Source organism: Pterocles gutturalis, unplaced genomic scaffold (assembly GCF_000699245.1).
Source record: "Pterocles gutturalis isolate BGI_N339 unplaced genomic scaffold, ASM69924v1 scaffold9088, whole genome shotgun sequence".
NCBI classification, from domain to species: domain Eukaryota; kingdom Metazoa; phylum Chordata; class Aves; order Pterocliformes; family Pteroclidae; genus Pterocles; species Pterocles gutturalis.
In genome coordinates, this window is record NW_010120442.1 from 9,898 (window position 1) to 17,262 (window position 7,365).

Here is a 7,365-nt window from a genome sequence, read left to right on the forward strand (position 1 = left end):
GGTGCTTATAGTTCCGGAAGGCTGCCTTATGAAAGGACTAGAATGTGGAAACTGTGGAAAATGGCTTGACAACAACTGTAATGAGGATGTTGCAGGAATAGTCTGTAAGATAAATGTAGTGATTTATTGCCAAGGAGAGTTTAAAGTATGGTAACAAACTGACAGCATGTTAGAGTGGGTTGGACTTGGTTTATAAATTGTGTATTTCTTTCCCCTTAACTAAAGGGGCTTTGCTGAGGCTTTGAGCAACCTGCTCTAGTGGAGGGTGTCCCTGCCTGTGGCAGGGGGGGTGGAACTTGATGATCTTTAAGGTCCCTTCTAATCATGATTCTATGATTAGTAATATGGAGTTACAATTGACCCACATACCTTCATACACACAAAATAAAATTAAATTTCTGATAGCATAAACAATACTCAATGAATATAGGAGTTTTTTTATTTTGTTATGTGATACATTTACTTGCGAGAGTGACTTCAAACTCTTCTTTCGACTCAGGACTCTGTATCTGGTTTTCGTGGAAATACCACACTCACCATGTGCTTCATAGTAAAGACTGGATATTTTTTGGTGGTTCAGTTTCCTAGAAAATTCCTGTGTTTTGGCTTGCAGCATTTAAATTAAAGGATAAAGTATGTCAGATTTAAATTAGTCAAAAAGAACTTGTTTTCTATTTTGTTTTGCTTCTTATTGTTATTGGTTTTTCTTACTTTTTCTGACTTGATGGAGAGTGCTGAAAATTTACTAAATACATTTTGAAAAGAGTAAAAAAATTGAATTTTCTCGTAAAGTAATTTGCTCATGTTTGTGTCTAGTCAGATGACATCTGTTTCTTAATTAGATGTATAATTCTGAGAATTGAATGTATGGGACAAATATTCATATTTTAAGGTTCAATGTTCATATTCCTTAATCCGAACTTAAAACTGGCTTTCGTGAACATCCTGCCAATAAGCTTATTCAATGAAATATTTACAGACATCTAGCACAAAGGGGATGCAAACTCAGCTTAAGCATACTTCCATCTCTTATTTAAGTACATAAAGACAGTTCTTGAGGTATTAACCAAGCTGCACAAGTAATTGACCTATCTAATTCACAGAATGGTACCGGAGCAGACTGCTGTCAGTGACAGATAGATTTGTTGTTAAACAGTCCATCACATTCTCAGAGAGCATATCAGGCTCAGCCTATAGTAGGAGTATCTTACAACAGCAACCCTGTCATGCTAATTGCTAGACCAAATTTTGTGTTGGCTTTATGTGGAGATAAATTATTTAGAGCAAATAACTTGGATCACGATGAGCTGGCAGTTTAGAGTGCTTTAGGGAAGATATTTACTGAAATTAATTTATGCTTTAAGAATATGAGCAGACAATCAGAAAATGTGCACAATATAAGCTGTCTTAAAATATTATTTTTTTTTAAAGCTTATACACCAATATTCATGTTATCTTTCTGTGTAGGTAAGGAGGAGTCCAGAACCTGCTTGTAATATAAACCCTAAATAAATATAATTTTTAAAGACAATTTTGTTATTTCATTTAAGTATTCTTGTCCTTACATTTTTTCAGCACATAGGTAGTTTAACTGTTAGATTGCCATAGGATAATTCTGCTTTTGCTAGGACTGTGAATAAAAGTTATGTCAATATATAAAATATAACTGATTAATTGACTAAACAAACGAGACATTATGTTATTCTAGAGAAGTTAAAGTAATTGTATGAGAGAATATAATTAAAATTTATTGATAATGCGGACCAACTAGAGCAACTCTAATGAATTAACTGACCCAAATATTCTCATTCATAGAAAATACTCTCTCTCTCTAATTTGCATATTTGTAGTAATAAACTAAGAATGTTTTAAACGATAAGATTAAAATAGGTCTTCATACAGTATGATTTTTATATAAAGCTCAATTAGATTTTCTGCAGTTCACATTGCCCACTGTATCACTTGGGACATGGAGATCTAAGATAACACTTGTTCTGCACTGGTTTATCCCAAAGGGTTGGACAACTGGCCATGGATCAAGATATAAGAGCCACGTATTTTTAATAACTCAGCTGCTTTCCCACCAGCACCTATCCAAGAGACAGAGGCATGTCCTTTTAGCTTACAGTTTCACACTCTGGGCAGGGTTTCACCACCTAGTATTCCTTCTTGGAAGGCAGACTCCACAGTTCACCTCAGCCCCCCTAAATCTAAATACTTGATTTTCAGATCTCCATTTGACTTACAATGTCCCCTCTTCAGGAATATATGATAGCCGGGAGACAAAGACTTCTCAAAAGTATGCACAAAGTGATCACTCTGTCGTTAAGAGTGCAAAAGATACATGAGGTTAATCTGGATGATTATCATGTCTGAGGTATTCCTGTTGGAAACACCTCAAAAGTCTTGCTTATTTTCTCCTCAGAATATTGCCTTCCCATAGATGTATTCCTGATACTGAGGGAGCTCACTTTACCTTCTTTTCCCCTCACCATGAAGTCTTTTATTCATCTTTCTGTTGCATTCCTTTTAATTAGCACATTTTTGGCCTCAGCTTTTGTCTCTGATAGAGCTTTCTGCAGAAAAACTAGCAGCATTTTATACAACTTTACTGTAAGAAACATAACACAGCCTCCTTACCAGACTTAAGTGATGCATTTTTAAGCAGTACATGAGGACTGAAAATTATATCACAGATGGTCAAATTGGGAATGCAATGTTTAATTTGATTCCAGTATGGCCTTTGTAAAACAAGGTGTGTGAGACAATAGCATATTTCTACTATTGTCTCTATTATTTCTAATGAATGCTCAGTACAGGGGCTCACAGTTTCACCTGCACCTGCACACAGAGGCACAGCAGAGGTGCTGAAAAGACGTTGACTGTCCCGGCAAGAACTATAAACATCACTGTTAACAGTTTTCTTCTCAGCACAAATACAAAACATAGCCTCTCACTAGCTACTATGAAGAAAGTTAAGTCCGTCTCAGCTGAAACCATGACATGGGTATATGTGACTTTTTTATAGCATTTCTTCTCGATACTCCACACCTCACCCCACACTGATGCAGTTTGGGTTAGCTAATGGCAAACTCCAAAGGACTAAACTGGTTTTCTTCAGAATCAATACAAGTTTGCAAAAAATTATTGTTATAAACTTGCAATTTTGCAGACAAAACACATTTCAGATGAACATCTATAAACTCATTTGCCTCATGGTCTACACAGTATTTTTGACTACACTGATACTGTTTACCCATCATATTTCTAAAGCCTAGGTAGCATGTGGATTTCTAGGATTTCTTTAGTCCTTTAATAGGATTTTCTATTTTATTTTTATTATCTCATTAGCTAGGTTAACGGTGCTGCTTGATTTTCTAGTAAATCTGCCTCAGGTTACTAGTCTACTTTCTTTCCACATCACTTCAGAATCTCACAGTAGTTTTTATTCTAATCAACTGCAAAGATGACCTGCAAATTAATTGAATATGCAGTCTTGATCTTTGATCAGTTCTCAAAACCCAAAACTTTTCTCCTTTTAGCAATTTGTTGTCGGTGGTGTGTGTACATGAACAAACTACAGTACAGAAAAGTTCTTTGCTCCTAATCTTTGACGTTTACTGATACTTTAGTTCCTACATCCTCAACAGAAAAAAAAAAAAAAAAAAGAAAAAAAGAAAAAAAGAAGAAAACTGAATACTACTTTAAAAGCAACAGTCCCTAAAAGACAGTGTATAACTCACTTCTTTTTCAGAAATTAGTCCTTAATAGAGCAAAGGATACTCCTGATCTGATGGCTGTTTCCTGAGTTATACTGACATCTACTCTCCACTATCAGAGACAGGAAGGACACAAAGGAAAACTCCAGACCTTTCTACAATATCTTTTCTACTATATCTACTTATCTCCTCTTTTCAAAAGTTCCTTCTGTGTTTTCAGTAAAAGGGATTTTCAGACCTCCTGTTGGTCAGAGGGTTTTTTCTTTCTCCTTCCCCTTCTCCCTAATGTATCTGATAAACACTTTTGTTGTATACCTTGATTAGTACATCCTTGGTTTCAGACTGCTTGGCTCTGCTGCAGTTTTCTGAATGCACACTGTTAGAACATGAATATCATTTTAAAGAAACAGTAATTGTGCAGCCTTCTTTCTCAATTAATAATTGACATTATTATGTAATCATCACTTGATGACCATAAATGTGATAAACAGAATGGAATGCTCTAACTGAGTAACCCTTCTTCCTTCATCATCCAGTCAGTCCTTGGCTTTACATGCTCTCTTCTGGGTTCCCCACCACAGGAAGCAGCCTGGTTGCAGTTTAACTTCAAAAACCAGATTCTTAAGCACAGCTGCAGCGTAGCGATGTCTCTCTGAATCAAAACCTTAAAATGTTTTGTCAAATCTAAATAGACAATATTCTTTTAAGTGCAGAAGAAATAGTCTTCAAAAGGCCTGAAAGTGTAGCAAATAAGCTTGCTACAAAGCCATTAATAATTAAAAAGTGAAAGAGGAAATGAACTGTTTCAAGAAATATGTCTGTACTAACATTGTCATCATCCTCATAGCCTTGATTCAACAAGATCTAAGTTCCACGGGAGTAAATTGAACTGCTGCATGTATCTCAGAGCTTTACACTTTTTGTAGTGGAATCATAAATATAATAAGAAGGACAAGTAATCTTAATTATAGTGTTAATAAATTGAGTAGTACATACGGTTACAAGTCATGACTCTGTGTGTGGCTATGAAATATAACATGTTAAGATTCTTTGTTTCATTTTATTAAAAGTTTCTACTGGATAGGGAAGAAAATTTTAATTTGGTCAATTATTCTGATATGAAATCTGAAAAATATCTATTAATTGGGATTGTGTTACTGTGAAACACATTTCAATTTGGAAGAAAAATCATTGGACTAAATTTTAAAATTAAAAGACACATTCCATATGCAAATAGTTTAATTTAGCTTATAATGACCATATTGTAATGTTATTTTTTTTGTTTTGTCAAGAAACATTTTACTTTCACAAATCTCTGTTACTGACAGAAGACTAATATACCTATTTATCTTGATATAATCAAAGATACCAATGCAGAAACCAAAAAACAATAGAGCAATAGACATTTGGCTTCTTTAACAAAAATAAACTACTATATGGTGCAATGGTATGCACGTATACAAGAAATATCAGCCACTACAAAAATATTTCAGATATCTCCCAAAATTATTATTTTTTACAATTTTTGTCTGAGTTTAAACTATTGTTTTCTTTTTTAAAACATTGGCATTGAAGGTGGACCTGGTAAGCATTTGAGCCCAGAAGACCAATTGAGAGGTCAAGTTCAAGGTGAGTTAAAACCCTGCTTAACTCTATAGGTATTTGAAAAATACGTACTCATTTTTTAAGTAATAAAATGTGTTACACACCCAGAGTTCCATACCTGGTCATTACCAGAATTGTCAAGGCTCTCTTCTGTTTATGACTACTTCAGACAAATGGTCTTGTGTCTATGTCTTGAGAAGTACCTGAACCAGTTTTTGACCACAGCTAACCTACACTATAAGAGTTAATGAAGCTCAGAGTAACAGTCACATCATTTTTTGTGTAAAATCTCTGGAATAATACCTGGTAATATACAGAGGTAGTGACAGGGATGTAGTTGTTTGCGCTCATTTTTACGTAACAGATTAGTGGTTAGATTTTATGTTCAAGATGGTAAAACACTAGATTCTGTGTCTTTTTTCATCTCTAAATACTTTCTCTGGATTCAAGTCTTAATTTCTCCTCTCTCAAAAGAAGAATCTAACCACCATCCTGGGAAAGAAGGAAGATAGGTTCTCCACATTTGCTAGTTCTGTAAACTATGCTGAAAAATATGAAAGACCCTTAGGGACATAGAGAAGGCAAAAGAGCAAGCATGACCTGGTAGCCTGATAACTGAGATAATTTGGGAGCATGAAAGTCCTTAAATCTGATTTCTGCTCTTATAACTGCTGATGTGTTTTCCGTTTCATAATATACAAACAAACTGCAAAAAAAAAACCCCACTTTCTCAGATGAATGGTCCCATCAGTGGGTTGAGAGGCAGGGAACTTCTTGTGCTTATTCTCACTCATCCCATAAATCTTAAATTCTTAGCTGCAGTGTCAAAGCTCTGTCAGAAGGGCTGGAGAGAAAGCTCCCTCCCTTTCCATTGGTTAAGTCAGTCTCCTGGGAAATGCAGGTTTAAACTGCCTCAGGCTGAGGAAGCCACAGAAATTATATCTGTTACATCTTGAATGTGTGCTCTGGGCGATCATATGAAAGGTGGACAACACTGACACTTCCAGACATTTTTCAAAGGAAGCAGAGGGGGAAAAGATCCAGTTCTCCACACAGAAAAAGACTGTCAACCTAAAAGGAGAATTTTTCACTCTACTAATTGCCATCTTAAATAACCAGTGAATTTGGAGCAGTCAAGGAGATGCTCAAGTTCCCTCTGTTGTTTTCTGTTGGCTAATTTGTGTGTTATCCTGCTAACTGTGCTGGCTAATGGAAAACTTGTTTCCTAGTGTTGTACTATTTTACTAAAATGTAGATGTAAGTTCAGTAGATGATGATAAATTGTAAATTTTATTCTGGGATCCAAATGGTTTCATATGTATAAGGGCCTTCTCTCTCATTTCCCCAGCATAATTCTGAGACTGGTTTTTCACTTTCAGTGTGCATATTTCCCGCAAGTCTGAAGCATTCACAATACACCTCTGGGTCTACTTTCTTTCCCTGACAGATTACTTGTCACAAAAACTACATTTCCTTAACCAAGACCAGATGTCCTGTTACCTCTGTGGTCTCAGTCGCCGAGATCAGCTGCTTCCGAGCCAACCCAGCTCCGACAGACCGACTGATCACGAGGCACAGTGGGGTTTTTGGGAGACTCCTTCGCCAGGAAAACCCCGAGACAGCAACCTCCTGCCGCCAGCTCTCCCACGAGAGGCTGACGTGGCACGGGAGTTGCTGGGGCAACCGCAGTCACCACCCCTCCCCCAGTCCTTAAATTTTTACCGGGAGGGCGGAGAGCTAGCTCTCCACCCACAGCGAGTACACAGGTCAGGGGCACCATCTGTGGCTCGTGTAGTGGGATGCTGAAGTTTTGCTGGGTGCAGAAGCCTCACAAGACAGCCTTAGGAGCCCAGCGAGCAGGAAGGGTTCCTCTGAGAAGGAGGGAAGAACTAAAGACCAGGTGCTGCAGCAGCGGGTGTGGGAGGTTGTGCAGCAGGGCACAGGAATTCTGCCCCTCCTCGCTTGTGAGTCCTACCTCTCTATTGGTAGTCTGTGACTGCTGTTTTTTGTCATGGTCTCCACCAGGCAGACAGCTTGCCCC

The 7,365-nt window shown here is 37.1% G+C and overlaps 1 pseudogene; it reads left to right on the forward strand.

Moving 5' to 3' along the window:
- Nucleotides 1-7,090, forward strand: part of LOC104464255 — a 16,807-nt pseudogene extending 9,717 nt beyond the window's left edge.
- Nucleotides 7,091-7,365: the final 275 nt, after the last annotated feature.